This window comes from Perca fluviatilis, chromosome 21 (genome assembly GCF_010015445.1).
Source record: "Perca fluviatilis chromosome 21, GENO_Pfluv_1.0, whole genome shotgun sequence".
NCBI lineage: Eukaryota > Metazoa > Chordata > Actinopteri > Perciformes > Percidae > Perca > Perca fluviatilis.
In genome coordinates this window covers 23327668-23348810 of record NC_053132.1, presented here as the reverse complement: position 1 = coordinate 23348810, position 21143 = coordinate 23327668, and the positions used below count along the sequence as shown (strand labels likewise).

General features: G+C 41.5%; 1 protein-coding gene across 2 annotated transcripts in view; it reads right to left on the bottom strand.

The window, feature by feature from the left end:
* The window catches only part of pemt (phosphatidylethanolamine N-methyltransferase), an 85040-nt gene that overhangs the window by 3712 nt on the left and 60185 nt on the right, over positions 1-21143 (bottom strand). The window lies entirely within an intron of this gene.

Below are 21143 nucleotides of genomic sequence, written 5' to 3'. Positions count from 1 at the left end.
AATCCATCGTTTTATGAGTGCATAACCTATTTGTACTACTGTAGACGTTTGGTATCATTTCGGGGCATTATTAGTGGGGTAATGTTAAGAGACACTTCGGATCCATTAGCCTCTGCGCTAAGCTATTCAGCTGATAACGCTACGCTACGCTAACGCTCCCAATGTTCGACCCAGGTGAAAAAAGCTTCTGGGGGGGTGTTTGGCTCGAGATCATGGTGCAAAGGACCCTAGGGTGAAATTACTCCGAACCATCACTTTAAGAGCAGGCGCGCTTGTTCCATGGCGGATTGCTATTATAACGGCGGATTTGCCTGGCGCACGCCAGCGGGAGCTGTCCGGGATGCGGCAAAGTAATAAATGCCCGTCTTGGCCGGGTGGCGATGTTGCTGCGGCCTCTTGGGTGCATCTCCTCAAGTCTGGAGAGGATTGCTGCAGCCATGGAGTGGCAATACATCGCGTATTGCCACTCCCGGACCAGATTCTGCCGGAGTGTCCAATCCAACCGTAGTTCAACATCACGTCTCCTTAAGTCCTCTAATATTTCCTCATTTATGTCATCAACACATCCATGATTCATGGAAATGTTGTGTAAAACACAACCAGCCACAAAGAAGGCTGCGACTTTTTGAGGACTGTACTGTAAAGTGCCTCCTGATCTATTCAAACACCTGAAGCGCATTTTCAGTAATTCTTTCTTTGTAATTATGTATGGTTTGCAAAAATGGGAACTGCATGCGTCCGTGCAGGACTTTTACCCAAGAGAACGGTGTTCATGTCCCATGCGAAAACAAAAGTCAATTTTGAAATCATTTGAGTTTTACCTATGAGCTTTACGGACCTTAGTGCGTGACTGAATGCAGTCCATGACGTCATGTTGCCATGCCCAGACCCTCATTTTAGTAGTTTTACACGACTGATTTTGAGCCAATCCCTGATTTTTTACTAACCCTAAGTATTTTTGTTGCCAAAACTTAACTTGTTCCGTCTCACGTTTACTACGTGTTTAAAACTGCGTGTTGCGTTAAATAGAACGGTCCCATGATTACAGTCACACCATTAAATGTTGTATTTGTCGTTTTAGGAGTCTTTGGAAATCGACTTATAATGTTGTTTAGGTATTTTGTGTTGATATTATATAAATACTTTATGTTGACAGTTGGAACACAGGCAATATTTTGCTTTTCTCCCTGCATAACCATAAACCAGGTCAGGACGTGGGAAGTGATGAAAAGTTAGACACAACCTGTGGTTTCCAAAAATTACGTTCTTTCAATTATTTTAACTGCCTTTGACCGTTTTGAAGATCACGGGAGCCACAGAAAATGGGACTGCACCATGGGCACACACTGGGAGCTTTCTGTTCAGAGATTTAAAAGCGGAGGTCAGTACTTTTTGTTCGAATTTCTTACCTTCAGCTCGAGAAAGAAGTCCTTGATTTTTGTTTCTGACATTTACCATCTGTATTTGCGATCCTTAAAACATTATCAGGGATTTCATACTTGGCCAGCTTTTACATTTCACCCCTAAAAGACACTTAGATGATAAATGGCCCTTTACCAAAACTATTGGGTACTTTTCCATAGGTCACTGTGCCGGAACAACTAATGTGACTCCAAACTGCGAACAGATAGTCGATATCTTGAACAATGATGTCCTAGGTCATGCGACAACACGCCATTTTAAGCCCTTTAAAGTAGGGAACCTTTTGACACTCCTCCTAAAAGACTCAACAGATCCTTCTCAAATTGGGTCAACAGCATGTAAAGACCTTCACAATGCCAAATTGCAAAGCTTCGTGTTTTCGTGGAACGGTGTTACCATTGCAAGGCAGGCAATTTGCATGTTTGCAGTCTTATTCATCACTTTAGGGATGTTCCCTCCAACACATCTATTTCTTTAGATTCATGTACATTTAAGTTTTACGTACAGTTTAACATAGTATGTTGATGGCAGGAGGATGCGAACTAAATTGTTGAGTCTAAACAACTCTTGGGACTTCAGATTTCTGTCTCAGTTCAGTAACAACTGTGGTTACAATCGAGTCACGGTTTTTGTTATCTTTAAATCTGACACAAAACACTGGCATCAGAGAGGCCCTCTGATACATCGATGAGTCACTGGGCCTTGTGTGTTATGCTCTATTTACGACTGACCCATATTTCAACTTGTCCTAATTACAAATAATAGTCAAAACTGGTCAGACTGTCAGCTAACTTGTTTGTGCCAAACTGGTACGTAATTCCCATTTATTAGACAAACACAGCCTGAGCTAGAATTGACCGTTCGCAAAAGCCACGCCCCCTAGTTATTGTTACTACGCCCGTCAAACAATTGAGAACCAGACACATAGCCATGGCGGACCAAGTGATGCCTGTTTCTTGTAGAGTAACTAGCGTTGCAGAAGGCTGTAGTCTTGCGCTTAAGTCCCGTGGGAATTCAGTTGTAGCAGGAAAAGGTAAACAGCAGTGTGCAGATCTAAGGTATAAGAGTTATGTTTCTGTTTATTGAATGCGTTATTCAGTGCAAACATAACCGTGAATGTAGTTTAAACTCAGTAATGATGGTATGTTAGGTTATTACTGTTGCTCTGTTGAAGGCAAGCGTCCCACTGTACTGTCGTTACGCAGATCACGGACATCTGATTGATTTTACTGCACCGTAGTTAAGTGAAAGTAGGTCATGTTGTAAAACCTACCAGCAGGGCACCATTTACAGAGGGCATTTAAATGTATCTCTAATCGTTTCTATGTTAACTGTTGGCCCATAGTAGTAGGAAAAAATATTTATGTAAAGGGGGTAACCTTTCAGTCCCCCACACTGTTACATGATATGTTATATGATTATATGATACCCAGAGAGAAGAGCTGTTGGTTTGGTGTAAGTTACTGAGCATCTGAATAAATGAAGGATGATATAAGGATTATATTATTTTCCATTTTCTGCATTTGTCTAATTCGCACAAGGCTGTGAGTCTCAGTCTGCATGCTGTTGTCTGAATCTGCATCTTTGCACATGACTATGCATCAAGTGTTTCCTTATGTTCTGTCTGTATGAATCAGGCTGCAGATGCTCATATGCTGGCAGCGTGAAAATGAACTACTTGGACAAGGACATTGAGCACATGTCCTTGTCCATGAGACAAAAAATAAAAATCAGTATTCATTTGCTTAATCACTCAGTTTTGCATAAGAAAGGGTAACAGTATGTGCTGATGCCCAATGTGCCAAAAGTTAGTGCCCTACTTGATTAAGAATAAATGTACACCTTCACAGAAATTGCTACACAAAAAATGGACAGGAAGTGACTAACGTAGCACTGTTGGAAACTGAACGCATTTGAATGCACAACATGCACACTGAAGGTGAGACCTTCATTATATGGCCTGCAGGAATATGTAGGTCAGATGCTCATGTTTGTCATGATGTTGTTTTCTTGTGGTTGTATAGTGTTCAACATTGGAGGACTGCATGCCTACTGATTCAGGGCATACTTGTTGATGCACACGCACGCACACAGATATTATCATACACATTCACAATGCTCATGGAAGGAGTGTGGCAAAACACATCCAATTGAGACATTAACTCAGGAATCTGACACATCTACAGATTATTTTACACATTTACAAATCTGGGGAAACTTTTAAAGACTAAGATACAACTTCACAATTCTTCCCTCAGCAGCTAGTCTCTGCCATTGTTGTATGTAGTCTTAGGTGATATGTCTAAAGTCATTAACAAGTGTTTTCCTATACTGATATATATCACAGTGTAGCAAATGTTTACAAAATCACTAATAAAAAGCTGTTTAATTCAGTTAACTGTGTTCCAATGTTATGCTTTACATAAAAAAAAGACTAATTCATTTTATTAGGTTTTTAAATACAATGTGTTTGAAATCATTACAGAAGGTCTAATTGGATCCATTCCGGTATATTGATACACAAACCTGAAAACCCCACTCTTACAATAAAATGAGACCGTGCCCAGACCCAAATAGAACAAATATAACTTGGACACAGTCTGGCTCAGGTCGACTCTCTATTACCATGAAACAAGTGTACCAATGAAGAACTCTGTTGTGCGGGGTAGGAATGGGCATTTGATAAAATTTTCTTAGTCGACTGTCAGGAGAATTAACGATCGACTATCGATTAATCATTCATATTTTATATTAAAATTCATTATTTATTTTACTTATTATAAATTAAAAATGCAATAAAAATACATGTTTTTCCTCGATGAGATCTTTATTACAAGAAGAACAACTTGTGGCAGTTAAACTGGACGTTCGGTTAGGCTAAACTTGAAGATTTATGCGCTGCGGTGCTCTAAAGAGCCGGAGTTCTTAAGAGACCCTCGTTTGTTTCAAAATAAAAAATAAAAAAAGAATCATGTTAAACAATAACTTAACCAAAAACATAATAATACTTAGATCTGACAGGTTTTGTCAAAATGTTACTCAAAACTATCCAAGGCATGGAGTCGAGAAAGAGGGTGAGAGAGATTAGCCTACCTAACAATTAATTAGGCCTTAACAAAGCCTCATAAAAAATAACTAGTAACTCACATACAACTTGTGCACCAGTCTACTGATTTTTGTTCAGAAAGATAAGCATGTTGACATGTGGTCATATGCGACCGCAACCCGGTGACCGTCAGTCCAGCCGCCGGAAAACACCCGCTCTGAGGGCACTGACGTTGCCAGGATGCACAACTTGGATGCTAACTTGGCCAGCTCGGGGAACCTTATTCCGTTCACTTTCCACCAGTCTGTAGGGGTGCAATCCAGGGGTGGGGGAGTCTTCCTCAGAAAGTTCTGAAGTTCTGCTTCAATGCCAGCCTCGCACTGAGTGGTACAGTGCTCCCCAAGGAGTTGTGCTATAGAAAAGGACTGGGAGGCCGCGACTCCAGTGTTTGCGCTCCCCTCGTCCGTGTCAGGCAACGCAGCCTCGTCTCCCCCAGCCTGTGGGATAGCTGCCCTACCGGTCTCCACTGCCTCTCCCAGTTCAACCAGTTACGCATTACAGCCAGTCTCTGCGTTGGTGTCAGAAAACCCAAGTGCTAGGGTGGCCTCTAGCTCACCCAGTAAGAGCGTTCGCCCCATGTAGGCCGAGTCCTGCAGCGGCGCAGGTTCGAATCCAACCTGCTGCCCTTTGCTGTGTGTCATCCCCCATCTCGCTCCCCCTTTCGTGTCTATCCACTGTTAATATGTCTCACTACATAATAAAGGAAAATAATAATTAAAAAAAGAAGAAAGCCCAGGTGCTTGTAACGAGAGTCCACCTGAGATCATGGGGGCGAATGACACAAGCTCACCAGTTGTGCATCGCAGCTCCTCCGTGCTAACGCCGACTTGATGCTAGGTTGAGACTTTGTTTAAGTGGTACATCATTTGAGTCGTGGCCGTGTTGTACTTATACACGGCATCGCAGAGTTTGCAGTTCGTTGAAAGGACTAGATGTTGCAATCCCTAGCATTTGCACTACCTCAGATTCGGGAGTTTTTTTTTATATAACTAAGTTGTTTTTTAAATCAAAATGGTCCCACGCCACACTTCGCCGTGACCTCTTCATGATTACTTTTTAAATCAAAACAGAAACTCGCAGGTAAGGTGAGTATGGTGTCAAATATTGCCCCCGGTTGGTAAATGTTTAATTGTTGTAATTTCACTGTGCTACCACACAGTGAAATTAATTTCATTGCTTCAAGACTCACACTACGCAACGCAACCTGCATTCGTTTAATCGATAACAAATTAATGTGATCGACGAAATTCTTAATGATCAATTATCAATCGTCGATTAATCATGCCCATCCCTAGATAAATAGACCTAACAGAGAAGGGTATTCAACTAGGAGTCAATGCATCAAATATGGTGTAGCGGTACCTTTACATAACTATTTTTTCCTACTACTTTCCTACTATTAAATGCCCTCTGTAAATGGTGCCCTGCTGGTAGGTTTTACAACATGACCTACTTTCACTTAACTACGGTGCAGTAAAATCAATCAGATGTCCGTGATCTGCGTAACGACAGTACAGTGGGACGCTTGCCTTCAACAGAGCGACAGTAATAACCTAACATACCATCATTACTGAGTTTAAACTACATTTACGGTTATGTTTGCACTGAATAACGCATTCAATAAACAGAAACATAACTCTTGCAGCGCACATGAACAGATGCGCAATATTAGCTCACACATAAAATAGCACCCTCGTGAATTAGCTTGTTGCTTACGTACATTCATAAATCCTGCATAACATCGTCCCGTACCTACAGGACCTCAGACTTACTTATTGATGCATGCACAGAGTAGTGTCGACAAACTTAGTCCAATGAGGGGAGAAAGTAAAGTATGATAGCGCTCCACTTTTAACGCTTTTTTCTCTCTCACTCGAGACCGCTGTGTCCAACGTTAGAAGGTAGAGCGAGCTACAGCTGACAGGGAGAGAGAGAGAATGTATCACTACAGCCAATCTTGTCTTTAGCCCTATTCGCACGGGATAAGTATTACCTGGTGACCTCCAGTCATTTGTAATAATTGCGGAGGTTGTCTGTGATCTTAATCCCGTGCGAATCGGTCATGTCTGTAATTTGTAAAGTAATAATTCCCCCGCAAATGACCTACCATATTTCGCTGAAAACGGAGGTCCTGTGATAATATTAGTCCCGTGCGAATCGGCATCTCTGCTTTGTCCAGGATTTGGCTGGGCTTTTTTGTTTTTTCAAGGTACCTATTTCCTTCTTTTGCGCCTTTTTATCCATCTTTGGCGAAGAATGGAGGGTGCGTTGGAGTGTTTTGACAGTGTTTTGGGTGCTGGGTCATGTCGCTATACATCATATACAATTTGCAGAAAGAGAAAGATGAAAACCACCACAAGTGCGAAGACAAAAAGAATGATTAGATGGCGATGGATGACATGTATAGCAGCATGCGGTAAATATATTTTTGTTTGTATCATACATCTAGAGATAACGACAAGACATCTCCAAGCCATAGCTTATCAAAAATAATGCACAATCAAGCGGGGGCTCACTTCATAATTAGAGGTTAATGTTACAAATAAATCAAGCTAATAGATTTTAACCTGGTGAAATGTTTTGTTTTATCCATCTACCGGACCCTGCTTGACACCACCCGGAGAAAAAGTGAGAGAAAGAAAGAAGAAAGGTCGCGGTTCGGACGATGACTGACTACCCGGTTGAGATTGTGTGCGTGTGTGCCCTCGAGATCTGACCACACACAAACACACGTAGCAGAGCTACCCACACCCATGTTTCTACTGTTGCTTAATGTCAGTAAATTCGAGTAAAATCACAGGCTTCGCTTATCCCGTTCGAATGCGCCAGATGAAACTCAGACGTGGGTGGGTAATTTATAATTCACACGAGGTCCCAAGATAATACTTATCCCGTGCGAATAGGGCTTTTGCTAGTTTAAGACCGACGCACTTGTCAATTTCCCGTCCAGCGCCCGCGACTAGGATTAGTGTGTTTGACCGGGGGGGGGGAAGACACATCACGATGGTTGCTCTCCATCGTGATGTCGGGGGCAGCCATCACGATGGACGATGATATCGTCCATCGGCACAACCCTAGTAAGCGGCAGCTGCCACGGACACAGTGATGCTAATACTTTTCCATGGGTAGTCAGTGTTTTATGTACGCTGCAAAGACGAACGAAATCACCCGATTAATGCAACGTAATCCTGACAACTCCCGGCCATTTTTCACCGCAGAAAGCCGCTACCAGCCAGGCTAAAGCTAACATAGTTAGCCTAAAGAAACAATGTGTCTGTCTCAACTAATGTTATGGTTCGGAGCCGCGACGCTGGAAACGTAACACTAATCTACAACATTTACACTGATTTAAGTGCTCTTGAATGAACAGTTTGTTGCAAGAGTGTGACATGCAGGCTCTGCACGCATAGCAAACCACCAATCATGATCAATTTTAATCAATTTATTAAAACAACCAAAGCAGGCCCCGCTAGTCGACCACAACCTAAAATTTAGAGGAAGCAACATGCATGCATTATTAATATAATTCACTTTAGCGTGGATTGATATTATATTAATACAATGGTGTCATGTCAGTCAACCAGTGTATTTCTTCCTACTTTCCCTCTCCAAAATCACTTCAGAAGAGTAGTCACAGCGCTTACTTGTTTTGGTTTCTGTAAAGCATTAAAGAAAATTTCCATTTTCATTTCTTTTCTCGCCTACAAAATCACTGCAGTAGTTGAGAATGATTTAGTATTTCTAAATAGGGTTATTTACATCTTTTTTTCATATCGCAATATATATCGCACAAAAAATATATATCGCAATGTAAAATTTTACATTTTGTCCACCATTTTGATCAGAACTGAAATATGAAACAAATTTGAAGAGGATTGCCATACATATATTGAAAAAATAAAAACGTATTGTTCCCAAAAGGATTTGGATTGTTACAGATTTGTTACAGATCTTAAAGTCCCCCAGAAAATTTATTCTAATAACTTCTTTGATTGACTTTTTATATATCGCCACCATCACCTCAAAGATTTAGTTTTTTGATCAAATAGCTTTAAAACTTACAATATTACAATCATCCTTAGCTGTAATTTGATTTGGTGCAAATTAACAAAAGTTAGCAATGCTATCATGCTAAACTAAGATGTGAACATAGTAAACATTACCTACAAAACATAAGCATGTTAACATTGTCATTATAAGTGTTACCATGTTGACCTGAACACAGTTTTGCCAAATCACAAAGCTACCGTGTGGCTGCAGACTCTTCTTGTTATCTTTGAGAACAATTTGGAGTCTGCTTGTGCTGAAAACCTTAATTGTCAAAATTGACAGCCACAGACAAGACCTGTATAAGATGTACACAAATTAAACTGAATGTTTTTTGTGACAAATGTGAACAGGGCCTGAGACAAGATTTACCCGTTGAACCTCATCAATACCTTGTAAGCCTATGGCAATTAGGACCAGAGCAAATAGTCCGGCAGAAACGGCACCACTGCTGGTTTTTGATTACAATGAGCTTGGAATCGATCCAGAACGCTGCAGCACGTGTTCTGACGAGAACTAAGAAAAGAGATCATATTTCTCCTGTATTAGCTTCTCTGCACTGGCTTCCAGTGAAATCTAGGATCGAATTTAAAATCCTCCTCCTGACCTACAAAGCTCTAAATGGTCAAGCACCATCATACCTAGAAGAGCTCTTAGTACCTTATTGTCCCACTAGAGCACTGCGCTCCCAGAACTCAGAGCTACTTGTGGTTCCTAGAGTCTCTAAAAGTAGACTGGGGGCCAGAGCCTTCAGCTATCAGGCTCCGCTCCTGTGGAACCAGCTCCCAATTTGGGTTCGAGGGGCAAACACCGTCACCACATTTAAGAGTAAACTGAAAACCCTCCTCTTTGATAAAACTTATAGTTAAGGAGTGATGAGTTGCAGCGTCCGCCTAACCCGGCCCACCTGCTTCTCTTCGTAGTCATTAGATTTATTTATAGGGCTGGGCGATATGGCTGAAAACTGTATCACGATATAAGTGTTTCATATCGGTCGATATCGATAATTATTGATATTTTTTATGACCTATTTAAAATAAGGACCAGGAGAAAAATATATTAAATTTAAACATTTTTATTTTAAACTTAACCTTCCTCTGATTATAATCCCCTCAGTTATAAAAGCAGAAATGTCAACACAACCATGGAAATCACTCAAATAATTAAAATGTAAACATAAGTCTAAAATCACAGTGAAGAAAGAATAAGTAAGAACTGCTTAATAAGGTGTAATAAAATGGTGCAAAGTGTTAAATATAAACATAGAGAAACCTGAAACCTGAGAAGAACTATTTTCTGCAGCTTTAGTGCTAGGTTGGTAACCTGGCTTCTGGACAGTGCTCAGCACGTCTGCCTCCGTTATTTCTTTGTAGTGTTTAGTAAGGCGCTGATGCAGAGTACCTCTCCATGGTGGTCTGCTGCTTGTGCGGTGTAGCAGATGTTGGACGTTGCTGGTGAATACGGCTGTGCTCCAAAGTGTGAGCGCGGCTAAGGTGGTAAAACAAGTTTGCGGTAGTGTTGGTGGGGACGACGGTCAGACTTATAAAATCCCCAAAACTGCCATACTGACTTTTCCTGTTTTATCAACAATTTCCTCGCTCGCTGCGGCACTCACTTTCCACTTATCGCTCCACGCCGCCGGTTCTGTTATTGTAGAATCCAACACGAGACAGCGATGTGGCGCAACAAAACATGATACTGTTACATGATTGGCTGTTAGAGTGTCACTCCCTACGTTGCTAGGTTACCAGAGAGTGAGTGCCTTTGTTAATGCAACCAAACTTGCTTCGCAACTTTTGGTTTCTTCCGAAGAAGAAAAACAAGTTATCGAACGTTTTATCGAACGCATTTTCTATTGATATTGATTACGTGTCTATCGCGATACATATCGTTATCGTTTTATCGCCCAGCCCTATTTATTTATCATATAATCAACAATATAGTGAGAGTAGAGGGAGGCAGGCCAGTACAGCCCGATCCGGCAGGGGAGAGTTCAAGCCCGATTTGGCACCTCTCTCTAAGCTAACCTGCCTCTCTTAGCTATGCTATTATAATTCTAGACTGCCGGGGAAGTTCCTTCCTTCCTGTGACACACTGAGCTGCTCTCTCATCTCGGTTTACACTTGTTTCCTTTTGTATGCATCCTGTCCCAGAAATGGTTGTTACTAACCTAGCTCTGGGGAGTTTACTTTTTTCTTCGCAGAGCAAACCCTGCAATGCCCGGCCGCGTCCTGCTGCGTCCGCCGCATCCACCCATGCTCTGCAGTGCCACGTTACATCCGTAATGCCCTGCTGTGATGTTCATATGCGTAGTTGAGTAGTCAGGATCCGGTATAGGAGACTGCAGTACTCAGTATGACACGATGTGCCCTGCTATGACGTGAACTTCCACGACTACCTTCGAAGTCACTGTTCCATTATCTTTAATGTGACTATTATGTGCCACTGTTCATCACACCCCCAACTGGCCCCGTCAGACACCGCCTACCAAGAGTCTGGGTCTGCCAAGGTTTCTTCCTAAAAGGGAGTTTTTCCTCGCCACTGTTGCAACAGCCACTGCTAATGCTTGCTCTTGAGGGAATTACTGTAATTGTTGGGGTTTTGGAATTTATAGAGTGTGGTCTAGACCTACTCTATCTGTAAAGTGTCTCGAGATAACTCTGTTATGATTTGATACTATAAATAAAATTGAATTGAATTGAATCGAATCATTCATTTAAAAAAACAGTATAGTTTCAAATGATAACATGATCAGATTATATAATCTTGATAGGGTTAAAAAAAAATAAAAAATCATAGAATGGCACCAGTCCTTTTGAATTGAATTATCCAAAAATGATTGCCTTGTTTGGAGGTATTGAGAAACAGAGGTCTGACCAATTTTTGCGTTGTGTTACAAAAACAATAACACCTTTTACTATTATGATAAACGTGGCACTAGTTATGACTTCTAAAGCCACTATATGTCTGCAAGACATATAGTGGCCTATCAGTGACCTAAAGTCCCTGATCATAGGGTAGTACTTTCTGAAAGTACAGTAACCTTCGAGGCAGGGTTTGCACAGGGATGAACCTCGCTGATTGGTCAAACACACCCAGTGTGGCTGCTTCAACTTGCCAACTGCTTCATCCATTAAACAGCAAATTACTCATATCAATGTATGACCATTTTAGGTGGAGGGGAGAAGATTTCTCTTTGTTTGTTAACTTTAAAAGTAAATTTAGGCTTTGCCTTCGGCTTTTCCCGACCACAAAAGGCAAAGAGAAAGTGACAGATAGTCGCGAGCCAGCGGCCACACTGAACTGCCAGCTGCAGAGGTGTGTCTCAGGCGAGAGAGAAAGCCAGCGGTGCTGTGAATGAGAGAAATAAAAAAGAAAATTGTTTTCTGATGGTTTATTAGCGGTTCAATCTAAAGCATAGTGAGACAAAATCTATGTTTTGGGCTATTTTTTAGATGAAATGGGCAGGCACACTGAACTGCAGGCAGCAGATTGTGTTGGTGTGTTTAACTTGCGACCACCAGCAGCCCACATCCTTTCCATCTATTTTGCTTTATACATCAGCAGAATGATTTGCCTAATCTTCACAGGTCTTTAGACCGCTGTGGAAACGCAGACAACATGGGCCGAAGAACCCTTCCAAATCCTTAAAAAAAAATTCTGGGGAAGTCCAGAACCATGAGTTGAAAAGCGCCTTAAGTTGCAATATGTGCATTGCTTATTTATCCCCGTTACCATCTTCTATAAGCAAGACTTTGGACTAAAACTGGATTACTAACATGGATCCAATTTCATACTCTCCTCATAGCTCCCACATAAATCCTTCCTCATTGACAAGCAGCAGACAGGTCGAATGTGCTTTATGCCGATCTTACACCAAGCGACTTTTCAAGCAATTCCATTGTTGCAGACTATTTTCCATTATATTAATAAAATCACGAGAGTCTTGCTAGAGTTGGGGCGTGCTCCCGTCGTCTCAATCATTTGGTGTAAGGTGGTCATAAAACTCAGTCCGAGTCAGTCTTTTTCCCGTCTCGACATTCCAACAAAATAAAACGTGTTTGATATTATCGTAAGTTTTAAGTCTTGGTAGTGAAGTTAAATCATGTGAACAAATGGGTGCGCTCCCTTCGGCACCAAACAGGAAGCAGCAAACGGCTAGAGCCAGTGTTGTTTATTGTTGCTAAATGCTAAAGAGGGAAAGTTGCCGATTTTCAACCCTTCTGAAGAGTGTCATCCACGGAAGTTTTACCGGCGGATAAACATGGACCTTCAGGTACTGCTGCCCGTCATGTGCATGTACGGCAGACCAGAAAATCCGCAAACTTTCCCTTAAGTTACCAGCTAACGCAAGCTGTAGCTAGCTAGCTTGGTTACATTTTTCAAAATGAATGAAAATTTGTGACCCTGCAAGATCCCCAGTCTTGACATATTATGACAGTCTTTAATGTTAGATGTGAGATGGTTGTCTTTAGATGTGAGATGGCGTCAGACTTCAGTCATTTCAAAGTCTGTTCAGTCTTATATGGTATGCATTATGTGCAGAGCGTGTGATTCCCTGTTGCCTGTGCTGATAATGATAATTTATCTGCCCTCCAGCAATGGCGATGCAATCAGTAGAGAACCAAAACACACACAGCAATCAGCGTAATGATCGCTTAGTGTGTGTGATCTGTGTTAATGAGAGCAATTAAACACTGACCTATTTTTAAGAAAAGGGAGAGGTAAAACTAACCTTGAACCCAAAACACGTCCACAGGACAGATGCATCTCATTTCATCACTTTATCCTATCCCTCAGTCCATTCAGAAACCATTTGCCCTTTGGTGTATTGAATGAAAATAAGATGTGATTGAAAAATAGAAAACATGACATGTTCTTTTTACGTGGACTGAATGTAGAAAAGTGGTGAGGAAAACACCAGCATGATGGAAACCTACCAAATATGTATAAAAGTGTCCTTTTTCTAGTATTTGTGAGATTTAGATCGGCAAATCAGTTATTTACTAATTGTACAATTTTAAGGTGCTTGTACTTTACGGTACTTTAGTAGTAGTGGTATTTATTTAGACAGCACTGAATCTGCTTTATTGAGAGTTTTAAATGATATTTTGCTGTCTCTTGATTCTGGGGACTCTGTCATTTTAATTCTCCTTGACCTGAGCGCAGCGTTTGACACTGTTGACCACAGGATTTTACTTAAACGCCTTAAAAAGTTTGTGGGCATCCGAGGAAATGCTCTTAACTGGTTTAAGTCCTATCTTACAAACAGAACCTTTTCAGTTGGTATTGGAGATTCTGTTTCGTCCGTAGCTCCACTTACATATGGCGTTCCACAAGGTTCCATTTTGGCTCCTACTTTGTTTTCTTTATATATGCTACCCGTTAGGATCAATCTTTAGGAAACACGGGGGCTTTCTTTTCACTTATCGCAGATGATACACAAATCTATCTGCCATTTAAGCGCACTGACACAAAAGGCCTTGAAACCCTATCCGCGTGTTTAAACGACGTAAAATCCTGGATGGCCTTGAATTTTTTACATTTAAACGAGAGTAAAACCGAAGCTATTGTGTTTGGCCCTGTTCTGGGAGATGGAAAAATAACTTTTAATACTGCAGACCTGTACTGTGACATTAAACCTACTGTCAGGAGTCTGGGAGGGGTTTTGGATTCCACTTTAAAGCTAGATAAACACATAAACACAGTGGTGAAATCCAGCTTTTATCATTTGAAGCTGTTATCCAGAGTTAAGCATTTTCTATCACCAATAGAGCTTGAAAAAGTTATCCACGCTTTCGTTCTATCCCGTTTGGATTATTGTAATTCTTTATATGCAGGACTGCCCCAGTTCTCTATTACAAGGCTTCAAATGGTCCAAAATGCAGCCGCCAGATTCCTGACTGGGGTTCGCAAACATGAACATATCACTCCCATTTTATTGTCTCTTAACTGGCTGCCGGTGCGCTACAGAGTTGATATGAAAATAATGCTGTTTGTCTTTAAATCTTTAAATGGTCTTGCACCAGCTTATTTATCTGAACTGTTAGATCTGAATGTACCTGGTAGGTGTCTACGGTCCTCGAGCAACTACAATCTGTCCCAGCCACGCTCGCGACTAAAGTCAAGAGGGGACCGTGCTTTCGCTGTTGTTGGTCCAAAGCTGTGGAATAGCCTCCCCGTCTCCTTGAGATCACTGTCCTCCTTATATGAGTTTAAACTCAAACTAAAGTTTTATCTCTTGGAGCGTGCATTTCTTTAAATTCTTATTTTTTATTTATGTCTTTCTGTTGTCTGACGGATGTTTTATTCCATTTTCTTATCTGACTCTTGTTATGTGAAGCACAGTGGTCAACTTCTGTTGTGTTTACTTGTGCTATATAAATAAAATGAAATGAAAAATGAAAAAAATGTAGATGGACTAATCGGCAATGAAAACAATCGTTAGTTGCAGCCTTAAAATAATGTGCTTTTTATTCCACTATATTTATTTGACACCTGAGCTACTTTCCAGTTTGCAGTTTTACATACAAAACCTAGACTCTTATATTCATTGTTATGGATGGCACTATCAAAGTAGAGAAGTAGTTAAAATTAATCACACCTCAGCCATCTGAAATTCTGCTTACATAGTCACACAACAGCAAATGATGAGTAAATGATCAATATTGTATGTATGAATGATGATGAACATTCTACATACATCCTTCCATTTCCATACTTCTAAGATTTTAAATTCAGGACTGTGGTAATTGTACTTTTACTTAAAGCTGTATTAATTTTTTTCTAACTTTGCATGTCTGCAAAGTTATGCTTGGCGGATAGTGTCTGACCTTTTACGCCGAAAACAGCTGCCTGCTGCGGCAGAAAACAAGGTTGATAAGAGCGCTGAGAGTGTAACAAAACAGTAAAGTTGCAGCCTGTTTAACCACAACAATGTGCTTAAAGGCGCCGAAATGCTCTGTGGAGCCAAAGGGGAACTCGAGAGTTAGGTGATAATTCTCTGTGGGTTTGTCACCATGAGCGACCCCTTTTATATACAAATAGTCATTTGATATGTCGTTATTGTAAATATATTTGTAATTGCAGCTTAAGGGCATCGTCAAACATGCACGAATCGAAGGCGAGATGACCATCGCTTCCCATTGCAATATTCGTGCTGATTGTGGGCAGTGCAGCATTTACCTTGCACCACAGCGGGATTCTCGCGACATCACATATCACGCGAAAATCCATCTTGTTAGGCTTCAAGTAATGCGTTTGTTTCTGAACTACCAGCTTACCGAACCAATCAGCGTCCAGTTAGGAGCTTCTGGAAGAGTGGTTTAGGTATGTGTGACGGCGATGGTTGTTTGTTCAAAACAACAATGTGGAACATGATAGACAGATGTTTTATCCAATAACCTGCCAGGTATTTTTTTTTTTAAAGTGCCTGCCCTTTTCCAAACGGTTTCCAATGACGACTTCTCGGATGTTTCTATGTAAGAAACCATCTGCTGCACAAGGTTAGGGCAGGATGTGATGCACATGGAAATCAGTTTGCTGTCTTGTGGTCCCTTTGAGTTGGGATGGGGTCAACCACACACATTTCTTTACTATTGGTTGAGGCTGCAACTTCGCCAGTCAAAGTTCAACTCCACGCGACGCGAAGATGTGAATTTGCTTTGCCACCGGAAGCGAATGTCTTATTCGCCACTTCGCTCGCATAGAATGGAAATGAACGGGAGGCAAATATTCGCACACAATGCATGTGTGACCGTGCCATAAGAGTGAGCATGATAATGTTAGCATGTAGCACAAATCACTGCTGTTCCTAAGCATCACAAAGCCACTAGCTAGCATTTGATCTATTCATATAAAAAAAGCTGCATATTAATCTTGCAGGCTGTAGACAATCCTTTATGTTCTTACTGCATACAGATGGCTTTTGCTCCCTGACATTTGTCTTTAAGGCATTGCCTCCTCCTAGGCAATGATTGTATTGCTCTAAAACAGCACCATGCCCAGAGCTTTGTTAAATATAAATGTAGGGAACAAAATGACATTACTTTGCTGTCATCCCCACAAGATTTGCGATAGACAATGCTACGCTACTGGGTAAAAGATCTGTAAACCTAACGTGGCTAACTTTAGCTTTGATCGTCCGTTTACGCATTTCCCAGTCTGATTAGAGGAGAATATAAAGATCATGTGTCATGTTTAGGAAGAAATTTCAACCGGGGCTAGAATTTGGTTTGTTAATTTACTCAAACAGTAATTAGAATACCCTATGAACAAATGATGCCCACAGGGAGTGGATACTATTCTCTGTGATCTAACATACAGCTGGGAGATGCAACTTCCAATTTATTATAAAAGCATTGACATGTAGGTCACGTAAGAGATAACAGTACAGTGCGATAAACTGAGTGGGTCTGAATGACAGAGGAATCGTTGAACAGCACTTAAACATTCTGCAATTATCCTCCTACTGTGTGTATTGGGGGGGGAATGTGAAAGTTCAGAGAGTTTGATGTGATTTTGAATGTGTCCTGGAAAATAATTGGGTAACTCATTTAATTAAAATAAAGAGGTAAAAACATATAAATATGAATGAGGCTGCACAGAGTAAAAATTCGAAGAAAGTAAAACGATAAGAATTAAAGGAAAAAAAAAAATCGTTTGACCTCGTTTCGTCTCAAACATAGACCGCTCCAAATATGGAATACTGTGATTAACAGTTCATTAATTAGCAAGTTCAATGTTAGAGAATAATGACATGCCAGCCTCTGTGTAATCTTAAAGTGCTCTTAATCAACCACTGATGATTAAGTTGCCAGTCCTATTTCCACAGCGCTATGGAGTAAGGTCTGGCTCCTTCACAGATACTTTCTGGGATAGGAGAAATAAAACGCTTGGGGTTGTTTGCATTTCTATAAACCAATCACAATCGTCTTGGGTGGCCCTAAGCTCCAGACGCAGCAACCCTGGCCCTGCTAAATGGTCTCGGGAAGGAACTTGTTTTGGTGGAACATTTGCACCCCGCAAAAGAAAAAGCCACATAAAATATTAAATGAAGGTATCTGTTCACACAAAACAGTAGCGTGAGCCATTTAAATTAGCTGGATACATGGTTAACAGCATTTGCTCTTACCAGTGTATCGCCGTGTGTACTTCCTCCGATCCCACCAATCGGTCCCAAAACGTCCCAGTTAGAGGGGAAATGCCGTAAACATATTCTTTGTTACAATCATCTACATTAACAGAATTGCGTGATACTATTGCACTATTGGCCCAAGAAACATCATTATTTAACATTTTGATTGATTGTAGGCACACATTAGTTTTGGCAACGGTTTAGTCTGCATTTGAGGACTACTTTTGGTCTACCGGGTGCGCCAGATCAGATAAAGCTCTTTGTGCTTGTATGAGTACAGTACGCTCAAATATTGGCTGAGGGGAGAGGTTTTCAGTCCTGCCGATCCCCTTCATGGCAGACTGTACCAGACAAGCAAGTTTAGATTTTAGCAGAGCAGAGAGTTTACCAAATCACGCCGATATGCCGTACCTGAGGATGCTCTCCAACACAGCCTGATAAAACAAAAAACATTACATTACATACTTTTGATTCACACCGGCGGGCGGCTGTGGCTCAGTGGTAGAGCGGTCGCCTGCCAATCGAAAGGCTGGTGGTTCGATCCCTGGCCCTGCAGTCCCATGTCGAAGTGTCCTTGGGCAACCCCGAGTTACCCTGTGTGTGTGTGAATGTTTATCTGATGAGCAAGTGACACCTTGTACGGCAGCCTCGGCCACAGTGTGTGAATGGGAATGGTTCCTGTACTATGTAAAAGCACTTTGAGTAGACGTTAAAACTAGAAAAGCGGATACGGCGAAAGCCCTGTGTAGAGCTTCCGCAGGAGCATTGATCCCTCTTAAGGGTCTTACATAAAAAAAAAATGCAGTCTTTGCTCTAAACAGGAGCACAAATAATCAACATGTACTTGACTTGTGACTGAACTCTCCCTAGGTCAATGCACTCTCCACATATACACACTGAGGGATCAGCCACAGCCGAAGAACAGGGTAGGGTTCGCCCAGAGCAGAGAGAGACCTTTTGAAAGTAAGAGCGTTGTTGTTGTTTTTGCAGTTGTTGCTGTGTCTCGCTCAAAGATACCGCTCCATCCCAAAAGCACAGCACATGATAACGGTACGTGATGTAGCTGAAGGGCAGCATTTCCCAGGCTGTCAATTTTCTGCTAATGTTATGCAAGTAGGTGAGTTGAAACAGCTAAATAGCTTGCTTATGCATTTGCTACACTGCTTGAAGTTATAATTCTTAAGATTTTTGATTGGATGTATGGACATTCAACGTTCTGTATTTGAATTCAGCAGTTAAATCATCTGTATATAGTTTTTGTTGTTACTGTTCCAATTGTACACTATTCCTGTGTGGAATTCATGTCGCATACTCACACACAAGGATTTTACAGGAAATAATGAAACGCACATTCTGGATGTGAAGCAAAAGACATGAGCGGGTGCTCGCGAATAATTTCAGGAAATGTGAATACGGTAAATAAGAATAATAATATATACTTTATTAATCCTGCAGGGCGAGATTACAATGTTTCACTCTTTTGTGATATATATTCACACACACACACATACACACACTCACACACACATGAATGAACAGGAGCTGTACAGTACACATGTAGCATGTATGGAGAGATGTAGAGCAGGGGGCTGCCTCAGAGAAATGGAATCTTATGGATTATAACTTGAATACGTTCTATGCTGAAAGTCTTAGGACACTTTCACACCTATAGTTGGTGTTTGGTGTTTTAAGCCCCCAACGTCGTCTTCCAGGCAGCGCTACCTGGAAGCGCTGCCTGGAAGGCACTAGGATTAGGCAATGGTTAGGGTTAGGGTTAGGGTTAAGTGCGATCGAGACGGTCACTTGTTTATTATCCGAATATCCAAAACTCGCCGACACTGGTCTCAGAAATAATGGAGCCACACCAAATTTATAACGTCTTGGGTTTTCTGGTTCTGCTTTAGTGTTTCTAATATTTTAGAAGAAGGCGAACAATGTGAAAGACGATGATGTGTTGTCACACAGACGACCAGTGATGTGTGCTCAGAACAGCTTATGGATCTGAAAGTTATCATCGCTTAAATCATATATCTCAGATTTCACACCAGCCCAAACAAACCGGACTTTCCGACAAGACGCTCCAGGGTTCGTTTTAAATGCACCAAATGAGGTAGGTGTGAAAGCAACCCTAGTGTCATTAAGTCGGAGTGCCTTGGCAACAGAGTGGTTACAGAGCGTGCCATGTAATCGCAAAGTCCCTGGCCGATTGACCGTTGCCATCTTGTTCTTTTAAAACCAAACGTGACGATTTCTGGACAAGACGGTGGAGCTGGGGAGGGTGGAGATAGGGAGGATGACGAGGCGAAGCAAGTGTTGTGTATGGTTGCAATGGCGCTGCACTAAGCTAAATGGTAAAGAGGGAAAGTTGACGATTTTCAAACCTCCAGGCAGAGTGCGAACTACGGGGGTAGCTAGGGGGGGGCTCGGCTCCCCTTAATAAAGACATGGGCTCCCCTGAAAAAGTGATTTGTGAAATTTTGGGGGGTCTCTAAAAATATTGACAATATGTCATTTTGACGTGCAATTTCTGTTTTGTGTAATGTGATCATCGTGGATTATTATGTGTACTAGTGCAAAAATATCATTCATTCATGCATGATGATGATTTAAACCTAATTCACTTCAATAAAGATAACTATACATGCTATTCTTGTCATGAGCATCAAGGTGTGCCTGCACTGCGGTGCAAATTCAACTCATGTTAACTCAAAGATTTGTAGAAAAAATATAAACGTTGGAGGCCATTAATAGGCGCACAAAGTCCTTGAAATCTATTCTGCAGTTAGCATCATATAGCCATGGCAAAAAGAAAACAAGGCAGTCTAATAAATTTTGGTTTTACTAAGAAATTGTGCAGCGATGACGTTAATAGCACGACCGATTCACCTGCTGCAAGCCCTGTTAGCACACCTCCCGCCGGGGTGACAACGCAAGAAGAAGCGATAAGAAGCATCAATAAGAGAAGTAGTATTGATAAAATCCTAACGATGGCATGTGAGGGGTTAAACCACAGGTCTATTTTTCCCCCCAGAGCTTTTACCGTTGATCCAGAGGACAACAACAACCAACAGCGAAGGGACGGAGACTGAAGACAGCAGTTCAGGTTGAGGCAGAGGCTGCTACTGTATCTCAACTCAACAAAAGAGGAGGGGAGAATCATAGAGGTGAGTGGAGGGACACTGATGAGGCAGTCACTGGTTTGATCACTCAAAGCTGGCAGCACAGAAGATACACGGCTGAACGTCAATTCATTTCAAAGCCGAGAGAAAATGGGGCTAAATTTGTCAAAACGAAAAAGGACTGTAGAGACGTAACTGTGTGTGAGGAAAAACGGGGGGCTAATAGCTTTTACTGGCGGCTGGCTCCCTGGAGCGCTTGCCTAGCAACTACGCACGCCGGGCTCCGAGAGATGTGGTCACAGTTGTCATAGAG